At 34.4% G+C, this 23,572-nt stretch overlaps 1 pseudogene; it reads left to right on the top strand.

Annotated features, from left to right (window-relative positions):
* The first annotated feature begins 313 nt into the window (after positions 1–313).
* Positions 314–23,572, top strand: part of LOC125492881 (cysteine-rich receptor-like protein kinase 44) — a 35,472-nt pseudogene continuing 12,213 nt past the window's right edge.

Below are 23,572 nucleotides of genomic sequence, written 5' to 3'. Positions count from 1 at the left end.
TAAAAGCTTGGCCTTCTCATTCCATATTACGTAATATATAATACATAGGTATCTCTTCATAAGGAGAGAATCAAGGGATGGCATAACAAATATAACAACTTTCCTATACATCAGAATAAGATAACTAGAAGATATTTTCTATCCCTAATATTATGCTAACAAACTGATAAGTATCGTAACAAATTACTAGTTAGAGAAAAAAAAAAGCCAACGACTTCTAAATGCTTTATTGTAAAAGCCAAAACCTCTATAATCTCTCCGACTCTACAAAAATGTGAAACCATTTGACATCTAAACACCCCTATCTAAAAAGATGAAAAGAAATAGTAAACTCTCACTTAATCTTTGTTCATTTGTTTTCTATTCTCTAGCTACTAATGTCTTAAGCGCAGATCATCTCTTCACATCGTGTCCACCAAATGATCAAACAGGAAATTATACACCAAATAGCATTTTTGAGCTTAATCTCCAAACCTCTCTGAATTCTCTTCCTACAAATACATCCATCTCAGGCTTCTATAATGGCTCTGTAGGCAATGATACGAACAACGTTTACGCACAAGCACTTTGCAAGGGAGACGTGTTGGCATCCGAATGTGACCGTTGTGTTCGAGATGCTAGCCGAGAGATTCTCCAACAATGTAAAACAATCGAAGCTACCATATGGTTTGATATATGTCAAGTTCGTTATTCGTACTATATGTTCTTCTCTTCCATGACATTTACAGGAAAGTATGAATATGAGAATAATACTGTCAATCCCACTATATCCAGTGCAGCCTTATCGCGATTAATGGATGAGTATGAAGACTAATAAGTCTAATAAGTCAATGTTTACTTTCTTGTATTGCTGTAATAATAAGTTGTTACACTATGTAACAAACTTTGTAACAGAAACTCAACTACTATAAGTAGTCTTTATGGGTTTCTTTCTCTGTTGTAATGAAGAACTCTCTCTCATTCTGTTAATAACAAATTTTCCCTCCCTTTCTTCTCTCTATTTTCTCTCTACATATCCATACATGGATTCATACCTATGTTAATTCACATGGTATCAGAGCAGAAATCGATCAATTTTCTGCGAAAATTCTTATAATCTTTGAGTTCTTCCTTCTGCTAAATCTTTCTAACAATTGCGATTCCTTTTCTTTGCTAAAATGGTGGAACTCGAAGTTACTGATGAAAATGGAGGTGTTTCATCTTCTTCTAATCTGAATTCTGGAAATGTAAGCATTGCTTACAATGATCCTTTCTATATCACTAGTTCAGATCAAACTGCTAGTAAACTTGTATCGATTAATCTCAATGGTAGCAATTTTATTAGCTGGAAACAATGTTATCAAAATCGGGATCCTACTTTGGATCGTAGGGGCTGGTAGAATCGAATCGGTGGGATCGGATCGTAGGATCGTAAGATCCTACAATTTGGTGAAATAGAGATAATTATACTAAAATATGGTGAGAACCTCATGTTAAAAATTTACACATATTAATAATGATTTTCTTAGTTAGCAAATGATGATAGTTTTTCAATACAATAAGATTGAAATAACATGCGATCAAAATCTAATAGGAGAAATATAATATGTGAAATTACTTTATGATTTTTATATGGTAGGATCGAATCGTAGAGTCGTAGGATCGTAGAATCGTGTTAAGATCCTACCATGTGAGTTTTTGTGGTTGAGCAGGATCGAAAGATCCTACAAAATTAAGATCCTATGTAGGATCGGGATCGGTGGGGTCCTCCAGGATCGTAAAATCGTAAGATTCGGATCGGGATTTTAACAACAATGGCTGGAAACGTAATGTGAGGAGAGCTCTAATTGCGAAGAACAAAATAGGTTTTATTGAGGGAACAATTGTTAAACCTGATGAATCACATAAGGATTATAATCGCTGGATGAGATGCGATTATCTTGTAATTTGCTGGTTAATGAATTCAATGAATGAAGAAATTGGAGAGAATTTTACATTTGTAGAAAGTTCAGCACAATTATGGAATGAAATTGGTGAATGTTATGGTCAATCTAATGGACCTCAAATTTATCAGTTGAAACGAGAACTGGACAATCTCAAGCAAGAAAATCAGTCTATTATGATATACTATGGGAAATTGAAGCGTTTTTGGGATGAGTTACAAAATTTGAGAAGTCTGCCAACTTGTACTTGTGGTGTATTGCTGAAATGTAGTTGTAGTTTCTTGAAAAGGTTGTCTGAGTTTGAATCTGAAGAGAAGCTAATGCAGTTTCTTTTAGGCCTTAATAGTGGCTTTGATAATGCCATTAGCAATATCCTTGCTATGGATCCTCTACCTTCTATCAGTAGAGCATTCTATTTGGCTCAACAGATTGAAAAACAAAAGGAAGTTAGTAGTATGAATTCTAGTCCAGGAAATCATGAGGTTAGTGCATTTGCTGTTCAGCAGAAACAACAGTCTTATGCTAGGAGTTCTTTCAAGAAAGATTGGAGAAAAGATAAATCGGAGAGAATGTGTGATTTCTGTAAGAAGCAAGGGCATACTAAGGATGTGTGTTTCAAGCTGAAAGGTTTTCCAGAGTGGTTCACAAAGAAATATGGAGTTCCTTCTAAAATTGCTGCACATGTATCTGCTCCAGAGCATATCAGTTATGCAGGAGATGATCCTCTTGATTTTAATGCTGCTGGACCTGTTTCTTCTTATCAAAATAACAATGCTGAAGTTCCTGATGCTACTATGATGCAATCTATTATGAATGAGGTTATGAAAGCAATGAAAGGAAAACAAATTGTTGGAGAATCTTCCAACAATTTTGTCTCATATGCCAATTATGCAGGTATTAATTTCAATACATCTGCTTCTGATATTTGGATTGTTGATTCTGGTGCCACAGATCATATGGCTTTTGATGATAAATTATTTATGCATAAAAGAACCTTAGTAAAGCAAGTTGAGATTGGATTGCCTGATGGAACTTGTTCTTATGTTTCTGAAATTGGAAGTGTTGCTGTGTTTCCTAATTTGATTCTCAAAGATGTTTTGTATGTGCCTAGTTTTAAGCATAATTTGATTTCAGTTGGAAAATTGATAGATGATGCTGGTATTGAAGTAGTTTTCAGACCACATGAGTGTGTCTTTACTCTTTCTCAAAACAATTACATTCTTGGTACAACACCTAAAATAGGTGGTTTGTATTTCTAAATTCCTCATCTAAGTCAGCTTCTACTGTTTCTCACAAAATCTTTCCCATAGTCACTAATGTTGTTGTTGCTGATTCTCATTCATCAACATTATCATCTAAATCTCCTAATTCAAAGTCTTCTCAATCTTCTGTCAATTCCTTCGATCTGTTACATGCCAGGCTTGGTCACATTTCATTATCTAAGATGAAGCATTTAGGCATATGTGATTGTAATCACTTGAACAACTATTTTTGTGAAACGTGTGTGTATGCAAAACATCATAAACTTCCATTTCCTAGAAGTCTTAACAGAGCTGCCAAATGTTTTGATCTCATTCATATTGACCTTTGGGGTCCATACAAATACAAATCCATTTCAGGTGCTTCTTATTTTTTGACAATCTTAGATGACCACAGTAGATGCACTTGGACTTACCTTCTTCATAATAAACTGCAAGTCTACAGGACAATTTCCACCTTCATTCTTCAAATAGAAAATCAGTTTCACACTACCATTAAAGTAATTAGGTCTGACAATGGCACTGAGATTATTCAAGATCAATGTTTATCATTGTTCATGAATAAAGGCATTCTTAATCAAAATAGCATTGTTGGTAGACCACAACAAAATGGTCGTGTGGAACGCAAACATAGACACCTTCTTGAAGTTGCAAGAGCCCTTAAACTTCATGCCAAATTACCTTCAAAATTCTGGGGTGACTGTTTATTAACAGCCACTTATTTGATTAATATCATGCCTTCTTCTGTTATTAATTGGAAAACACCTTCTGAAATTCTCTTTGGTAAACCTCCTGATTACTCAATGCTTAAAATCTTTGGTTGTTTATGTTTTGCATACAATGATGACAGAACTAAGGATAAGTTCAGTCCTAGAGCTAAGAAATGCATTTTTCAAGGTTATCCATTTGGACAAAAAGGGTTCAAAGTCTATGATTTAGAGTCTCATAAATGTTTTGTCAGCAGAGATGTCATATTTCAAGAGCACTCTTTTCCTTTTCATCAATCTTCACTTTCTAAATCTTCTTCTATTTCTAATAATAATTCTACTGTTTCCTTTGATGATCCTATTTCTTCTTTTGATAATACACCTCTTCCTAATAATCTTTCTACTTCTTCTATTCCCATTCATACCAGTTCTTCTTCTTCTGATTCATATCAGTTACCTACTGCCAATAATCATTCTTCTCCTATTATATCACATATTCATTCTCCTGTTCCTATTAATTCTCCAATCACTGTCCCTTTTTCATCACCTACTTCTTCTATGTCTTTGACTCCAACATCACATCATACTGCAACTCTTTCTTCTAATAATGATATTCTTCCTATTACTAGACATTCATCTAGAATTTCCAAACCTCCAGCTAAGTTTCAAGACTTTATTTGCCCTACTCTTCCTGCTCATTCTACTTCTCTTTCTTTTTCTGTTCACACTAATCTGGATTCTATTCCTGAACCTACTTCATATCAGCAAGCTATTAAATTTCCTGAATGGAAACATGCTATGCAACAAGAACTTATTGCACTAGAAACAAATGAAACTTGGGTTCTTACTACTTTGCCACAAGGTAAGAAAGCCATTGGATCAAAGTGGGTGTTTAAAATAAAGCACAAGGCAGATGGGAGTGTAGAAAGATTTAAAGCAAGACTTGTTGCTACTGGGTATCAGCAAGTAGAGGGTGAGGACTTCACTCATACTTTCTCACCTGTTGCGAAGCTAGCAACAGTTAGAGTCATTGTCTCTCTTGCAACTGCAAAACACTGGCCTTTATGTCAGCTTGACATAAATAATGCCTTTCTCCATGGTTATCTAGAAGAGGAAGTTTACATGAGGCCTCCTCTTGGTTATGATAAAGCAAAAACTGGTGAAGTTTGTCTTCTTAAAAGGTCTCTTTATGGATTAAAGCAAGCTTCACGTCAGTGGAACAAGGAACTTAGCAAATTTCTGGTTAGTCTTGGGTTCACTCAATCCAAACAAGACTATTCCTTGTTTACTCGTGATTTACATGGAGAATTTGTGATTATCTTAGTCTATGTAGACGATATGGTGCTTACTGGGACTTCTCAATCACAAATAGATATTGTTAAACAAGAGTTACATCAAGCCTTTACAATCAAAGATCTGGGAGAACTTAAATACTTTCTCGGAATTGAAGTCATCAGAAATAACTCAGGTACTTTGCTGAGTCAAAGAAAATACATTTTAGACATCATCAAAGATTTGAATCTTGATAAATCAAAGCCAGTTTCTTCTCCTCTTCCCAAGGGTTTAGGCCTTTCTACTGAAATTGGGGATATTTTAGAAGAACCAGAACAGTATAGGAAGCTTGTGGGCAGGCTACTTTATCTCAATATCACTCGACCAGATCTCTCATATGCCACACAACATCTCAGTCAGTTTTTAAGTTGTCCCAGGAAACCTCATTTGCAAGCTGCCATGTATGTAGTTAGATACTTGAAGGCTACATTGAATCTGGGATTATTCTATTCAGCTCAGTGTGATTTGATTCTTAAAGCTTACAGTGATGCTGATTGGAGCACTTGTACTTTCAGTAGCAGATCCTTAAGTGCCTATTGCATTTTCTTGGGTTCACATTTAGTCTCATGGAAGACTAAAAAGCAGAAAACTGTAAGCAAATCTTCTGCTGAGGTAGAATACAGGAGTATGTCTAGCACAGCATCTGAAATAGTTTGGTTGGAAGGATTGCTTCAAGATTTGAAAATACATGTTCCTCTTCCTATTTATTTATATTGTGATAACACTGCTGCACAACATATTGCGCAGAATCCTGTCTTCCACGAAAGAACTAAGCACTTGAAACGAGACTGTCACTATGTAAGGAGCAGGTTGAAGCAGGTTTTCTCAAGACATCTCACATCTCTAGTCATCTTCAGCTGGCAGATCTTCTTACTAAACCTCTTCCAGGTCCTCAACATCAGTTGCTGGCTTCCAAGCTTGGACTTGTGGATTCCTCACATGTCCAGCTTGAAGGGGGGATATGAAGACTAATAAGTCTAATAAGTCAATGTTTACTTTCTTGTATTGCTGTAATAATAAGTTGTTACACTATGTAACAAACTTTGTAACAGAAACTCAACTACTATAAGTAGTCTTTATGGGTTTCTTTCTCTGTTGTAATGAAGAACTCTCTCTCATTCTGTTAATAACAAATTTTCCCTCCCTTTCTTCTCTCTATTTTCTCTCTACATATCCATACATGGATTCATACCTATGTTAATTCACAATGAGCTATCGCGTGAGGCTGCATATAATTCTTCTAGTGAAATGTTTGCGATTGGACAGATAGAAGTTTCAGATGACACCATTTATGGATTAGTAGAGTGTACCAGAGATATCTCCTCTGATGATTGTAGCTCATGTTTGACTAATGCTTTAGGAGATCTTGATGGATGCTGTTCTTCGCGTCAAGGAGGGATAATTCTTAGCTTCAGTTGTAATATGAGATTTGAGATATATCGCTTCTATAATGCTACTGCTGTCAATGGTAAGTCGTTTAAATGTTAAACCTCCATGTTCTTGAGTTAGATTTAAGAGCAGAAGTTTTTCAAGGAAAATTTTCATGTATCAATATTGTACTTCAAAATGATAACACAATACAACTAGGTCTACTGGTGAAACTCTTTAGTATATGAACTTGAGGTCATGGGATCAAAACCTATGTCATATATATAGATTAAATGAACTAAAACTCTCTTAGGGAGAGCGCCACGTGACAGCATTCCTTGTTTAGAAATGTCTTTCAATATATTGATATAGATTCGAGACTCAACTCTATTACTAACTTGTGAAATGTTATTGAACTTAACGGTACATGTCAAAAGAGTGTGACCGTTAAACCAATTGGTCTTAGTTTGTAGATTAATAAAGTAGACATGTCCCTCGTCATTTTTCATTGTGGGATTATTGATATGTGATTTCCATTCTTAACACCTGCGCACCACATTTCTGTTAGATTTTGGTCTTGTTTGGCAATTAGCGGATAGTTGTTAGCTGATTGTATAAGCTGATTATATTAGTTGTTTGTATAAAAGTGTTTGGTAAGTAAATGATAGATAATTGACAAATATTTGTAAAGACTATACATAATTTATTGCCGTACTTTTTATTGATTATTAGTGTAATTCTCAAAAAATTTAGGTGATCATTGGCCCATTCTTTTCCAAAACTCTAATGTCAAAAAGCTCCTCCCCCAAAATTTTCAAATAGAGTTTTTGGGGCTCAAGCAGCTAAACGGAACCTCTCTTTACCAAACACTCAAATTAGAGGATTGAGTCAAATCGTATAATACAAGTTTAAACCTCTAATTTTACCCCATATCTCTCTTTACCCAACAAGGTTTATCTACTCATCAAAGTTTATTCTTCTTTAACCTTTTAGTTAATTTTTTTTGAGAGGCCCTTTTAGTTTAAATAGTTCTACCACATAACACACAACTTTGTCGTTGAAAACTTCAAAAGGAAATGTAGATAGGATAAAATTTTAAAAACAACCTAACCAAAAATCCATCTAATATACACACAATACTATATTAGCAATTTGATTTCCATGGTTTTGATACTATTTATTTGACTATTAACAAGTTTAATAATATATTGATAGAAAAATCATAAAAAGGTTGAAACTTTGAAATACCCACATTCAAACAAATCTGGTCGTTGATTTTCAGTAATTATTCATATTGAGAGAAAAGAAAATTTATATCAACATTTTTCATTTCAAAGCAGAGATATTTGTTCGTATCGAGAAAAGGAGCAAAACCAGGGTGCTGATGGTGGCAACTGTTGTTCCAATATTGTCATTAATAGTGATTGCTATCTGCTGTGTAGTCTACTATAAGAAAAAGAAGAAAGAACAAAAAGGTGAATTCCTATTTCAACTATACATTTATATGTATGTAGAATTGATATTATGGATAATGCTACACTAACATGAGGGAGTTCTTTGTAGATGAGAAGACAACCCGAAATGTATTAACCTTAAATGTCCCAAGAGATGTTGTGTTGACCGAAGATGGTAGCTTGATAAGTACTGAGGGACTACCATCTATGGATTTAGCTACTCTTGAAGATGCCACGGACAACTTTTCCAATTCAAAATTGCTTGGACAAGGAGGGTTTGGTGCTGTCTATGAGGTAAATTATCATCTTCACAACAGTCAAATCTGTAACATTTTGGGTTTTATAAATTCTAGAGGTGAACAAATAGTGGACCAGTCCGCTCCTAAAAAATTTGTTTGGTTGGGTCGGACGGGGTCAAAATTTCGGGTAATTTTTTGTGCCTAAAGCCTGTTATTTTGGGACAAAATCGGGCCGAGCTAAAATTTAGATAAAAAAATTCATTTTCGACTTGCACAAAACCTGTCTCGAAGCCAAAAAAAATTCGAGTCGGATCCGAAACCGGGACAAAATGTTCTGCCCAAGATCGGAAATTTTTTGGCTGGGCCTAACTACCTTTGATCAGCTCTTATCTCTATTATATAAGGCAATACATGGGGACACCAAAAAATAGAAAAAGGGAAAAAAGAAAAAAAAAAAAGATAACTAACTATTTCATTTGAACGAAAAAGGGGGGAAAGTAGGACATTTAAACTCAACATCAGTTTTTTGAAAAAATAAAATGTAAAGATAGCTTTTCTATCCAATTAATTTTATTTTTTCTACTTTATTTGTTATCACGCGCCCGCACGCACTGCGTGCATGTAAGACTAGTATATTCTAAGAAAACTGATGTGCACGCTTTCAAGTTTCGGCATTGAAACAAACGATCTTAAATTCTTAAGTGCAGTTTGGTAAGGAGAGTGCCCAGCATGATGGCCAGCACGAACTACACAAGCTCACTACTAGCCGGTGTGAGCCTGTGGGGCAATGGTTTTTTTTAAGCGCGATACGAGTTCGAAGGGCAAGCCCGCTGATGTCTTGCCTAAGAAAACAAGTTTTCTAATTTTTAAGGTTCCAATAGCACAACCTAACACGACACGTAGGTTAGACAATGCATAGAGTCCTCTTTGCGACATTTGCCTAATAAGATTGTCACGACTTTCACTTGGCTCGTCCGATGGCCAACATAATAATTTTACGTTTAATAGATTTTTAGATGTTAGTAAGTTTTATGTTGGAATATTGCTTCAAAGTTCGGTTAGTTATTTTGTTCTAATTTTTAGGGTCAATCCACAAGTTAGTCAAATCAAGATGTGTTTGAATTGTTAGTTCCTAAATTATAGTAGTAGTAAATTAGTCTGTTTCTTAGAGTAGAACGTGGGTATGATCCCCATTTTGTTGCTTTGTTTTGTTAGTTTTTTTTAAGAGAAATTTCATTAATTGAAGGTTAAATGGCATCGACATTAAAGAAAAACATAAAACTATTAAACAAGTTTAAATCAAATTTGTCTTCGAAAAAATTATAATGAACAAGATCGATTAATACAGTGCAGCCTCATTGTATTTGCTGAATCAAACAGCTATTGATGAGGAAGTCTATTATTCTGACATAGTTGGAGAAGAGCATTCTTGATTGAGCAATATTTACCGCATTCGAGATTCCAATACGTTCATGTTGAGTCTTGAACTTCAACCAATAAGAACAATTTCTCATACTTAAAAACAAAAAAAAAACCACACTCACAACTCCCATAGGGGAGAAGGAGATCTCCACAACAGAGACTAAAAACCCCATAACAGGGTTTAAAGAAATCTAATAATGAGATACTAATTTATTCAACAATACAAGAAAAAAAACTAAAAATTTAAAATAAAAGGAAAAAGGGGGCTTATCATGGATGAAATTATCTATGACAGCCCCTAACTGATAAAGAAGGAGTAGTGGAGGCTAGTGTTTTAGAAAGAAAAAAGAGAGAGGAGGAGGCTAGGGTTTTTTGTTTTGTTAGTTTAACTTAGGTATTTTGAGTGGTGTATTTTTCTGATTTAAAGGTATTCGTCTCTTGATTAACTAATATAGTAGTACAATAAGTTTGCATAAGTTTTCTTTCTCTTTGTTATTTTCTAAATTCAACGGTTTAACATGGTGTTTATTGGAAATTAGCGTAAGATGCAGTGAATTTTGCTTCTTTGAATTGGTAATTATTTGGAGTAGCAATATATATGTGAAAAGTAGAAATTAATGTGTGAAGTCTTTTTGTTTAATCGGCTATGAATCAACAACTTTACAACAACACTTCGGTATATGTAAGATTACAAGGTCGACACATTTTACTTCACATACTTCTTGTATAATATTCTACTATAATCCAGATTTTTCTACCTCCTCCTACGATTAGCTTATAGTCTATGCTACTACTTAGATAAGGAGATAATAAGTAGTAGATTTTTCTAGATCATTTTTACTATATCATACTATACATTTCACAACTAGATTTACAATGCACATCATCTAGATCTTTCTCGATTAGTATTTTAACACCCCCATAATCTGGAAAATTTTGTACTTCAAAGTACATCAAATAAAATATCATTCAAAAACAATCTCATTGATGAACTTGTCACCATCCACCATAGAACATGTACTTTTGAGTTTTAATGTTGGGAACCAACCTCCATCTTCTTAATATGTCTTCTCAATTTTTATGATGTTCTCGTTAGTACCCACATTACCAACTATTTTTAACTAATTCTCGTGTCACCAGTTATCGCCCAAAATATTTGTTCTCAAAATTTTCTTTTATTGTTGGTATTCATGTCACCAACTCTCCCAGCTAATGCTGTTGCCATTAACAAATTTCAAAAATAATCTTCTTTAAAGAAAGTGTCTTCTTAATTTTCTTTGCCAAAATTGGCAATCTCATTATTATTCTTTGTTATTTCTATAGGAACACTACAAGAGGGGGGGTGAATTGTATGTGTGAGAAATAAACGTAACTTTTCGCGGAATTATAAAACAATGAAAGGAACAGGACAAAGACACAAGAGATTTTACAAGGAAAAACTTCTTGGGCCCAACAAGAAGAAACAACCTTGACCACTAGGGATTTTGAACTCAACTCTTTCACTATAATAGGCCAAAACAGCTTTGTTACAAACCTATTATCTCTCGGACCACTCCTTGAGTTCCTCTACAGACTCAAGTCCCAACAACAGTTCCCTCTAACTGTTGTTCCTCTCGAACTTCACTCGAAGTTCCTTTCTCTTTCTTTGCTTCACTCAAAGCCTCACACTTTACAGGATTCACTCAAACCCTTTCCCCAAACTCAAACAATAAGAGTTCTTCTCAACTCTTTTCTCAACTCGAAATACAAAATAGTAGAATGATAGAAAGTACTAATGAAACAATGAACTCATATGGTAATGAAACTTGAACTTGGAACTTTGAACTTTGGTGGTACTGACTAATAAAAGTGATACTCAAGTTAATACCTTTATAGATTAATTATCACTTTGTCAGACACACTTGAACTCAATTAAGTGCTTGTCTTAAATAGCAGTAAGTTTAATGAACGTGGTTTAGATCATGTGTTAGTGGGTAAAAACATTTTCCCATGATGTTCCTTAACCAGAGGAACACGTTCCTTTTGACACCCATGATCTCCATGATCTACGTTAAACGTGTGTTATGGAAATTCTACTGCTTCCTTAATAATAGCAACCACTTATGCAGTAAACCAAAAATTTGATTTAATTAAAAAGTATTTTAATTAATAAAACCAAAATTAAATCCTTTTATCAATATAATATCTTTTAAAATATTTTATCCAAAAACCAAAAAAGATTTTATTTTCAATAAAGATAAAATCTTTCCTTTAAAAATATTTTCCTTAAAATCAGATTTTTAACAAACACAAAACAGATTCCTAAATTTTAGCCTTTAACAATTCAACTGACACATTATAACTGTTGCACAATATAATACTTGTCGAGTTTCTTTAATTTTGTTAGTTCCTTAACAGTGCAAGTTCATCAGTTCCTTACAAAGGAACTGATAAACACTATTTATAATTTTAGTCAGTTCATCGTTTTAGACACATGTTTCCTATACTAGTTCCACTAACATAGTTCCATAGGAACAATTCCTTTATTCACAGGAACAACTCCATAGTTCCAATTCATTACCTTATGAAGATCTTTGTTTCTTACATAAGAAACCTAATTACACCTTTATGTAAAAAAGCTCTTCTTCTCTTCGAGTTCCAACAAGGAACTTATTCTTCTTCTTGGAGTTCCAACTCAGAAACTTCACTTATTATCTTTAAAGACCATTGTTAATTCATAAACCTTGCACACATAAAACTTGTAAACCTTGTTAGTTATTACTTTAGTTTGTCATCATCAAAACCATATTGGCTCAACAATTTTCCCCTTTTTGGTGATGACAAACCAAGGCAAAATAATATAAAAACTAACACAAATAAAACATAATATAATCGTGCAAGATCATGTTAAGTAGAGAATGAACTAGAATAAGAATAATAAATAAGCTTCTTTGCCATTATCTTACTCCTTTTGACATCATCAAAAAGCGTATTATTTTTCAAGAATTTATGATCAATCTTCCAAACTTATAGTGACACTACACACCACCATAAATATATAATTAATGGTCAAACATGAGTTTAAATTTTTTACAATTTACTCAAACATCAATCTAGTAATATTAGCCATCCTCATGCACATGTTAATCAATTAGTTAAAGAAGCTAAAGCATACTAGACATAAACCACGCACCACTGTACCAAAGTGCAATCCATAGAGTAGAAAACAAATAGAATGTCCAATAAAATTCAAAGAGAAAATTAAAGGCTCATTTCTATGAAGGAATGATTGGACTAGGCTAAGAAAAAATATATGAATTGGTCACGTGTTCCTCCACCATTACCTTTCCTAAACTTTCAATTTACTTTGTGATTTGCCTTTGAAAATACACCTTAGTTCCTTTCAAATGACATGCAGTTCCTTACTTCCTTTTTGATAGTTTGAATAGATTCCGCTGTCTGTTCCTTGATTTAAGTTTCAAGGAACTAATTTATTCCTTTTACTTACTTTAGATTTGATACTAAAGGAACATACATGGGACTACTAGAACCCATAGATTTTATGACAGCTTTATAGAAGTAGGAACTTGAATAACTAATGGAACGTTGAATCTCTTCTCTATCTCCCTCTCACACATCTCTCTTTTTATTCTCCTGTTTGCTCTCATATTTTTATTTTTCTTTCCTTAGTTCCCCCTCAAATGTTGCATCATCAACAATATTTAAAGTTATAGTGGAAGAACACAAATTGAAGCATTTGGATATATAGTGAACTGAATAGAAAGAAAAAGGTATGTAAATTTGTTATGAAAGGTTTGGAGTAATTTTTGAGATCTTTAAAAATAAATGATGGTATAGGAGGTTTAATAATTTAGAGAATATAGACACATAATTGGACATTCATATGTAATGCACTTGGTGTGGTCGAATGTATAATAAATGAGTTCCTTGAATGAAAGGAACTACACTTTTTACTTTCTCTTCCTTTTGACTAACAATTAGCAATATGGACAATAAGGGTAATATTACATAGAAATCAGTGAGTCATCTATTAAATTTAATTCATGACTATGCATAAAACATAGAAATAATTGTGGTGACATATTTATATGGAAGACATTTCACAAAAACTCTACATATGCACGCTAGATGACTTTGCCATTTAGAGAAAAACTAGACATCATCACTTACTTAACAAAATAATCTCTACAATTTTTGTATGCCTTTTGAGTGAGAGAAATTTAAATACTTCAGTAAATAAACGCAAGGAACAACAGGTGCCATATATTGTTCCCCCTCACTAAGGCATTCATAATGTCTAGTTGTTAGAATTAGGAACCCACATTTTCTTGAGTTCCTTTCTTGAACACAGATTAGACTTATTAATACTTAACTCAGTTTTAGACTTAAAGTCAGATTTGGCCATTAGACATAACTGAGCAGTTCCTTTGTCCCAAAATTCCTCTTCGGGTTCAGATTCTTGTTCCCAAGAGAGACACTCTTTAATATAGTGCTCTAAGCTACCACATTTATAGCAACCAGATTCAAAATTTTAATTAGAACAATTTTTACCTTTGGTTTTGTTCGATTTCAGATTTTTGTACATCCTCTTGAATTTTCGAACAAGCTTCATAATTTCTTCTACATCAAAGTCTTCCTCTTCTTCTCCCTCTTTCTCAGCCTTTAGAGCAAGTACCCGATTTGTGGAACTTTCACAATATTGAGTTCCTAACTGGAGTTCATGGGTTAACAATGAACCAGCTAGCTGCTCTAGATTGAACTTGGTGAAATCTTTGGTTTCTTGGAGAGCAATTACTTTAGCCATCCATTTCTCCTTTGGCAAGCTCCTTAAAATTTTGCGAACCTGTTCCTCAGATAAAATATACTTTCGAAGAGACTCTAACTCATTAACAATGTTAGAAAATCGATTAAGCATTTCACAAATTGCCTCATATGGTTTCATTGCAAAAAGTTCATATTTATTCATTAGTAAATCAATTTTAGACCTTTTAACTTCACAAGTTCCTTCGTGGGTGACTACACGATTGTATTCATGAGGTCCAAGACCACAATATAATAGTTGAATAACTTTATCATTAATTTCCAATTTCTTATAGTCAATTGATTCAAAATCACAGATGGGTTTAGAAACTACCTCGTTCCTTTCATTTTTGCTTGTGACTTTGAAATCTCCAACCTCTATAACTCTCCATACCTGATAGTTTTGTGCCTTGATGAACATTGGAGGTCGTAATGTTGAGTAACCTTCTACGAGTTTCTCGGTAGAATTCGTGTTCCTTGGATCTTTTTCTCAATAGGGTTTCCTACTTTTCGTGAGATCTAGCTCTGATAACAATTGTTATTTCTATAGGAACACTACAAGAGGGGGGGTGAATTGTATGTGTGAGAAATAAACGTAACTTTTCGCGGAATTATAAAACAATGAAAGGAACAGGAAAAAGACACAAGAGATTTTACAAGGAAAAGCTTCTTGGGCCCAACAAGAAGAAACAACCTTGACCACTAGGGATTTTAAACTCAACTCTTTCACTATAATAGGCCAAAACATTTGTTATAAACCTATTTCTCTCGGCCACTCCTTGAGTTCCTCTACAACTCAAGTCCCAACAACAGTTCCCTCTAACTGTTGTTCCTCTCGAACTTCACTCGAAGTTCCTTTCTCTTTTTTGCTTCACTCAAAGCCTCACACTTTACAGGATTCACTCAAACCCTTTCCCCAAACTCAAACAATAAGAGTTCTTCTCAACTCTTTTCTAACTCGAAATACAAAATAGTAGAATGATAGAAAGTACTAATGAAACAATGAACTCATATGGTAATGAAACTTGGAACTTGGAACTTTGAACTTTGGTGGTACTGACTCAATAAAAGTGATACTCAATTAATACCTTTTAGATTAATTATCACTTGTCAGACCACTTGAACTCATTAAGTGCTTGTCTTAAATAGCAGTAAGTTTAATGAACGTGGTTTAGATCATGTGTTAGTGGGTAAAAACATTTTCCCATGATGTTCCTTAACCAGAGGAACACGTTCCTTTTGACACCCATGATCTCCATGATCTACGTTAAACGTGTGTTATGGAAATTCTACTGCTTCCTTAATTATAGCAACCACTTATGCAGTAAACCAAAAATCTGATTTAATTAAAAAGTATTTTAATTAAAAACCAAAATTAAATCCTTTTATCAAAATAATATCTTTTAAAATATTTTATCCAAAAACCGAAAAAGATTTTTTTTTAATAAAGATAAAATCTTTCCTTTAAAAATATTTTCCTTAAAATCAGAATTTAACAAACACAAAACAGATTCCTAAATTTTAGCCTTTAACAATTCAACTGACACATTATAACTGTTGTACAATATAATACTTGTCGAGTTTCTTTAATTTCGTTAGTTCCTTAACAGTGCCAGTTCATCAGTTCCTTACAAAGGAACTGATAAACACTATTTTATAATTTTAGTCAGTTCATCGTTTTAGACACATGTTTCCTATACTAGTTCCACTAACATAGTTCCATAGGAATAATTCCTTTATTCACAGGAACAACTCCATAGTTCAAATTCATTACCTTATGAAGATCTTTGTTTCTTACATAAGAAACCTAATTACACACTTATGTAAAAAAGCTCTTCTTCTCTTGGAGTTCCAACACAGGAACTTCATTCTTTTCTTGGAGTTCCAACTCAGAAACTTCACTTATTATCTTTATAAAGCACCATTGTTAATTCATAAACCTTGCACACATAAAACTTGTAAACCTTGTTAGTTATTACTTTAGTTTATCATCATCAAAACCATATTGGCTCAACATTCTTGATCCTGCAATTTTTTCCTACATGATCAAACTTTCTACACTCCCAGCATTGTGGTTTCCCTTATCTTTATGGCAACATTCTACAATATCATGGTTAGACTTTTTGCAAATATTGCTAGAATATTTTTGATTTATACCTATGACTTCTCCTTGTATTCATCCTCAACAATTTTCTTGGGCATCTTCTTAAAATTTTTAACAACTGCAATCTCAATTGCTTCTGCATTGATTTGAAGATTTTCCTTTGTTTATGGACTCCAAGGATCCTATAAGCGTTGGATTTAATAAAAGAGAAAACAAGGTTATGACATTGGATGAAGAGACGCAAACAAACAAAGTTAATCATTATACCCTCATTGCTAATCAAAACGGAAGACATCAGACTTCTTAAATAATGGAAATAACAACAAAATAGAAAAAGTAGGAACACATCCCACCTGATACACTCCACTATTTTGACCACACTACTCTATTACTCAACTAACTTAATTGACTTGAACAAATTACTAAGTGATAATACTTTATTCAACCACATGCTCCTAAAACATAGCAACTAACTTGAATCAAATAGCTCACACCCCCCTTGATTCAAGCTACAAACAATTTTTTTTTTAAAAAAAATTAACAGTAATTTTGTTATAACAGACATGAGAAAGAAACAAATAATTGCATGCAAAACAATGAAAGACAAACAACAAATTTGCGTGGTTCACCAATTTGGCTACGTCCAAGGGCAGAGAGAGTATTTTATTACGTGAAGAAAACCAAATTACAGAGAAAATTAGACTAAATCCGTAGTCTAAAACAACTAGGTAAAATAACCTATTTATACTCCGCGTCGAAAAACGTGTTTCCGCATAAATCGGACATCCGCCCGATCGGGCGGAACTTTTGCCAAGCCCAGATTGACACGGACCTGATCGGGGGATCTCGCCTTGTCGTAAGTTTGGTGAGGTGCCCGATCAGGCGGACACACCCAATTGCATCGAGCGACCTCCAAAACAGTTGTTTGAGAAAATCATCTCAAGCCCAATCGGGCGGCTTCGCTCGACCCAATTGGGCGGTACTCCAAAAAGCCCCTTTTGACGTATTTCGTCGACCACATTCAAGGCATTAATCTTACAAATCTCCACCTTGACTTGAATCCTCTCACAATAAACTAGAAAACAGATGCATTGATCATAACGCTCAGAATCTCCCAACAAACAGCTTTGTTCCAGAAGACAACCAGACCAGATTAGTCCCTAAGGACCCCAGATTTGCCCCAAGAGGGCAACTAACAATCGCGAACATTGAGTATGTTCAAACAATGTTGAAACTTACTCTCGGAACCGGCTTGGTGAACATATCAGCAGTTCCTACCTTCTTCACCTTAATTCTTCTCTCACTCCTTATAAAATGATATCTCACATCAATATGCTTAGTCCTCTCATGATGACTTGATCCTTATCTAAGCATACTGCACTCAAACTACCGCAATACACAATAGCCTGATATTGATGTAAACCAAGATCACTGACTAGCCCGTTTAACCATATCCCCTCTTTAGCAGCTTCTGTCAATGCTATGTACTATACTTCAGTACTAGATAAAGTAATTATAGCCTGCAAAGTTGCCTTCCAACTAACAACATAACCACCAAGAGAAAATACATAACCAGTCATGGACCTCCTATCGTCAACATCTCCAACATAATCAGAATCAGAATAACCAGTGACTAAACACCGAGTATCATTCCCATAAATAAGACCAATATCAGACGTACCTCTAAGGTAACTAAAAATCCTCTTGACTACCTGTCAGTGCTCCTTACCAGGGTCACTCATGAACCTACTACCGATACTAACTGCATGTGCAAGATCCGACCTAGTGCAAACCAGCATACATCAAGCTCCCTACTACACTAGCATAACCCGACTCATGTACTCCTTCTCCTCAACAGTCACTACTAGAAAAAGTGTGACTTCTAGACGCTTTTTGGCCCTATTTGCGAGGCCTAAAAGCGTAAAGAAATTTACTCTCGACGCTCCCAAAAAGCGTCCAGCCAATTGAGTCGGTAATTCGCGACGCTGAAAAGCGCCTCCATTGTCGACGACATACAACGTCTCCATTCTCATTTTGGTGTCAGCACATGGGTTGGTGGGGGTGCTGATTAGAAATATTGGGACACATTAAAGCGTCCAATTTCTCAATGCTTTTTGCTGTCTATAAATATTTAGAACGCTTTTCGGCGTCGAGAAAAAAAATTTAATTCCTCTTTTCCATTAAAAGTTCTGACATTAAATAAACTTTCTAGATCTTGTGTACACTTTTTTATATACTTCTTTCCTAATTGATTAACATATCCATACACACGCATAATTTTGTATAACATCAACAATGAAACTTGATTAAATAACTTCAATCGATCAATACTATAACTTGTAGTTACATACTACAATTAAAATTCCTACACATATATTTCATGATTACTAAAATCTTAACCAAAATCTCTCTAAAAACATCATCCTACACGCAAATTGAAAATACGAAAGATAAGAAAAACTATCACAAAAAACTAAAGCCTGAACAAGCTAAATGTAGCAAGATTTGATGGTAGCTAATTTAGAACGACTCTTAGCCTCTCAGGTATCCATCCGTTCTTGATATGTTTCACCTTTATTATTTTTGAATACCTTCAAAAGGAGATAAAAAAGACAAAAAAAAAAAATTTAGTACATGTTAATAACATGATATAATTTAAGTCTCACACTAGAAATTTTGCTAATGCTACGTCTATCAATTAAATAATCACTTACAGCCAAGTATAATAAAAAAGCCCTTTATCCGAAACCAATTATACTGGAGAAGGGATAGAAAACAAAGGTGAATGCACTAAATTAAACCAAACGCACGAGATCACAACTTTGACTGAAAAATTATATGACTCGAAGAGCAAAGAAAAAGCATCTACATACCTACAATACCTTTACCCCATAAAAACACGAGGAAAAGAAGAATATTACACTTCGCATTACAATGCTGAAATATAAAGCTAAGATAAACTGAGGATAGTTCAAGAAACCAGAAAATAGGATGTCATATATATGTTCAGTGCATGTATATAATGAATTGCTACGTACTATTTATCTACCTAAGGGACCATAATCTTCACAAAATATAAACAACATTGTGGTGTCATAGCTCTCTACGCTCAACTAAGCTTCTTAAGTCATTGTTAACACAATCAAATTTAAAAAACTACTTTTTTTATCTAGTTAATCCCAAAAAGAATCTAACAAAGATATGCTTGTAACTATAAAATTACCCTTCTCCTAATGTGGAAATCTTTCCTCGAAAGAAAAGTCAAATGAGGATTTGTGGGTTAGGACGTTGTTACACTGTAGTCCCCTACTAGTTTATGACTAGTTACTAGAATTGCTTACAAGATGGACAATTTTTTAACAAACCAATATATCTTCATTTCACATAAACCCAGACATATTCTAGGAAACTTCTCATAGACACCCCTCACCCCACCCATCATAACAATACTTGTAACTATCCTTGCTTAAGTGTTATAAATCTTAGCACATCGTCTTTTGCACTTTCTGAACTTGTTCAGGTTGTTGCTTAGACTCTAGTGATTCTACCTGATTAGCATACAAATGCATGATAAATTAATATCAACAGAATAATAATATTACCATATAACTAAATAGGAGACTAATAATTCAATCCCACGATCTCTAAAAGGAACACATTATCAATTCTGAAATTTTCATATATTAGGATTTGGGATATTACCCAATTTAAAATTTATTTGAATGCCAAAAGAGAAATAAACAGATAATATTTATAGTTGAGCAAATATATTTTTCACAAAAGTGTTGCAACTTCAAGGGGGGTTAAGTTTCAATTCAACTCTTAAATTTAAATTACTCCTAAACGAACATTCATCAAGGAAGCGATTTAAATTAAGTCTCGATAACAGACCTTCGCCACTTGCTTTGCCTTTGGAGGCTCGTCATCATGATAGCTATCTTATGAGCTCTCCTCCTCACTACTGCTATCTTTCTTACCTATCTTTGCACCCTTGACTGTTGTTGTACCCTGTTGAAAGAAATCAAATAATTAGATCCTACCAAAATCTTTTTTTTTTTGATAAGCAAGATTAGAATATTATTGCATCAAAAAACCAGAAACAATGAGCTCAGCAAGGGACAAAACCCCAAGACCAAGAGCAGAACCAATAGGCTATACAAAGCCTAAAAAACACCTATGAGAGAAATAACTCTCTGAACCATCTAATATCAGGCTATCAGCAGCTCTAGTATTATGGGAAATAATATTATGACCAAATATCATATTTACACAAGTCTTCTCACTCTACTATAATTTCCAACATAATTCTGAATCACCCCCAATCCTAAGCTGAACATCAAACAAAAAGTGCAATTATCCCTAAATAAACACTCTCCAATCTTATTCGTTTTCGCATCTGGCTCATCGTCACTCTCATCTGACCTGTCTTCAAGGATATCCTCTTCACTGTCAGAATTAGCTGCTGGATTTTTAGCACTAAGATGAGCTTTAGCAGGACCTTTTTGTAACATTATGGATTACAATGATGTCAGTCAAAATGAAAGCTCCGCTACCATTATAATTCCACAATATTATTATTCAACCTTATTAATGGAATACCTTTTCATTCTCGAATTCACTTTCATTAGAAGAGCTACCATTATATGGCTTTTGTAGTAGTGTTTGTAGAGGTTTCAAGTACAGATTATCAACCCACTTTCACTAGAACTTAAAGTTCATGACAAATATGTTTAATGCACAATAATTTCTATACGCTACCTTTAAATGATTTTACATACAATAATTAGGGTCAAGACTAGCTCCTCATTACTAAGAATGCAGAAAAATTCAACAATGTGAAGAAAAAAACACTCACCAACTCAGAGTAGTTTCAACATGTTCTAATAGGGTGACTCCTCATTCAAAAGAAGTTTTAGGGAGTTATTGATTACCTTAGTCTTTTCCATCTAGAGGAAACTAAAACAGTCAAAACATCAGACAAAAGCAGCACCTATTTCAGGAACTAGACAAGAATTAGTAAACAGTAAGTAACACTTGATCTCACCATTGGAGACAACTTTCATTCCTTCCCTTTGTTCATCCTTTCTTTCACTAAGTTTAGCTCTTTTCCAGCTTCTCATTGTCCTTTTTTCTATTAGTACTTCATTGTAATTTTCTATATTCCCTTCGTTTACTACTAAGAACTCGAAATTAGGATTAAACAACTAACTGAATTGCAAACTGACACCATAATAGAATTGTAAATGCACACAAAAACCATTACTTTCAACATGAAGCCATTACATGAGAGAAAAATACGAATTTAATACTAAAGGATCAATATTTATCAAAATTAACAAGAGACTAATTCCAATTTCTATGTTTCTACAATAAACGCACAACCAAACAGAAATTTGGGCTCTAGTTCAGGTGATATTCACCATTTCAAGCCTATAATTTTCACAAAGCAAGATTACATAACTAGCAACACAGAGATTAAGGTCAACAACAAAACAAAGCTTGAATTTAAAATCAATCAAATGTACCACATTTGATTATGATGATAAAAGTTCAAAATTCAGCACTATTCAATTCGCTAGCGTAACCCTAGATTTTCAAACACATGCATCTCGAAAATTTAATTAGGGAGAGAGAAATAAAGAGAGATTACCTCGATCGGATCCATGGAGAAAGGAGAGCACGACATGCGACAACCATCGACGGCACACTACTTGTGGCGTCGGCCTCCAAGCTATGGTAGTTGCTCACATGATTTATGACAAAAGCACCATAGCCGAAAAGCGTAAGAGATTAACGAGAAAAAAGATTTCTTGCATCTAAATTGCGGATTGAATTGTGGAAGTGATGAATTCTTTAGGGTTTGAGGTTGAGAGGAGTGGTGTGCAGGGGAGTTAACATCGATGCGGTTGAATCTTGGAGTTAAACTAAAGCACAATTTCTCTCCCTCCTAGTAATGCAAATTCATGACATGATTAATACGTGCCTTGCACGTGTATACCCGACGCTTAAAGTTGTTGGTATAATACGTGGGTGCACAAGAGCGTCAAACAGACACGGGAATTAATATTCCCACCAGCACACACTCTTGAGCGTCGAGCTTTAAGCGTCCAGAATCTATCGTTTTTGTAGTAGTGAGTCTTGGGTGCAAAAGTAACAGACAAATGATTATTGGACGCACTTGAACTATCTCTGGGCTTAGCTGTTGACATGTCAAATCTTGACAAAATCTTCTGAATATAACCTTTCTATGACAAGAAAAGTTTCCTTTGACCTCTTTCCCTGTAAATCTCCACCCCCAAAATCTTTTTTGCAACACCCAAATCCTTCATTTCAAACTCAGCACTGAGAAGACCCTTCAATCTCTAAATATCAGACTTGGTCACTGCAACTATGTGCATATCATCTACATACAGGACCAGATAAATCAATCATCCATCCTCCAACTTGTTGTGATACACACAACAATCATAGAGACTCCTGTTGTAGCCTAACTCAATCATATATATCTGCCAAACCGTTTATACCACTGCCTAGGAGACTGCTTTAGTCCATACAAGGACTTCTTCAACCTGCAAACATAATCTTCTTTTCAAGGAATTTGGAACCCATCTGGTTGGGTCATATAAATATCCTCTTCCAACTCCCCATGTAGGAAAACTGTTTTCGCATCTAGTTGCTCAAGTTCAAGATACTGATGTGCAACTATTGCTAGTAGCACCCTGATTGAAGTATGTCTGACTACTGGTGAGAAAATCTCATTATAATCAACTCCTTCCCTTTACGTGAATCCTCTTGCAACAACCTGAGCTTTATACTTGACCCCCTTAGAAGGTGAGGTATCTTCCTTCTTCTTGAAAACCCATTTGCACATGACAATCTTTCTTTCCTTAGGACGTTTGACTAGCTCCCAAGTCTGAGTCTTATCCAGAGACTCCATCTCATCTCCAATTGCAGTGAGCCATTGA

This window comes from Beta vulgaris, chromosome 8, assembly GCF_026745355.1.
Source record: "Beta vulgaris subsp. vulgaris cultivar EL10 chromosome 8, EL10.2, whole genome shotgun sequence".
In the NCBI taxonomy this organism is placed as follows: Eukaryota; Viridiplantae; Streptophyta; class Magnoliopsida; order Caryophyllales; family Amaranthaceae; genus Beta; species Beta vulgaris.
This window is presented reverse-complemented; position numbering and strand designations above follow the sequence as displayed.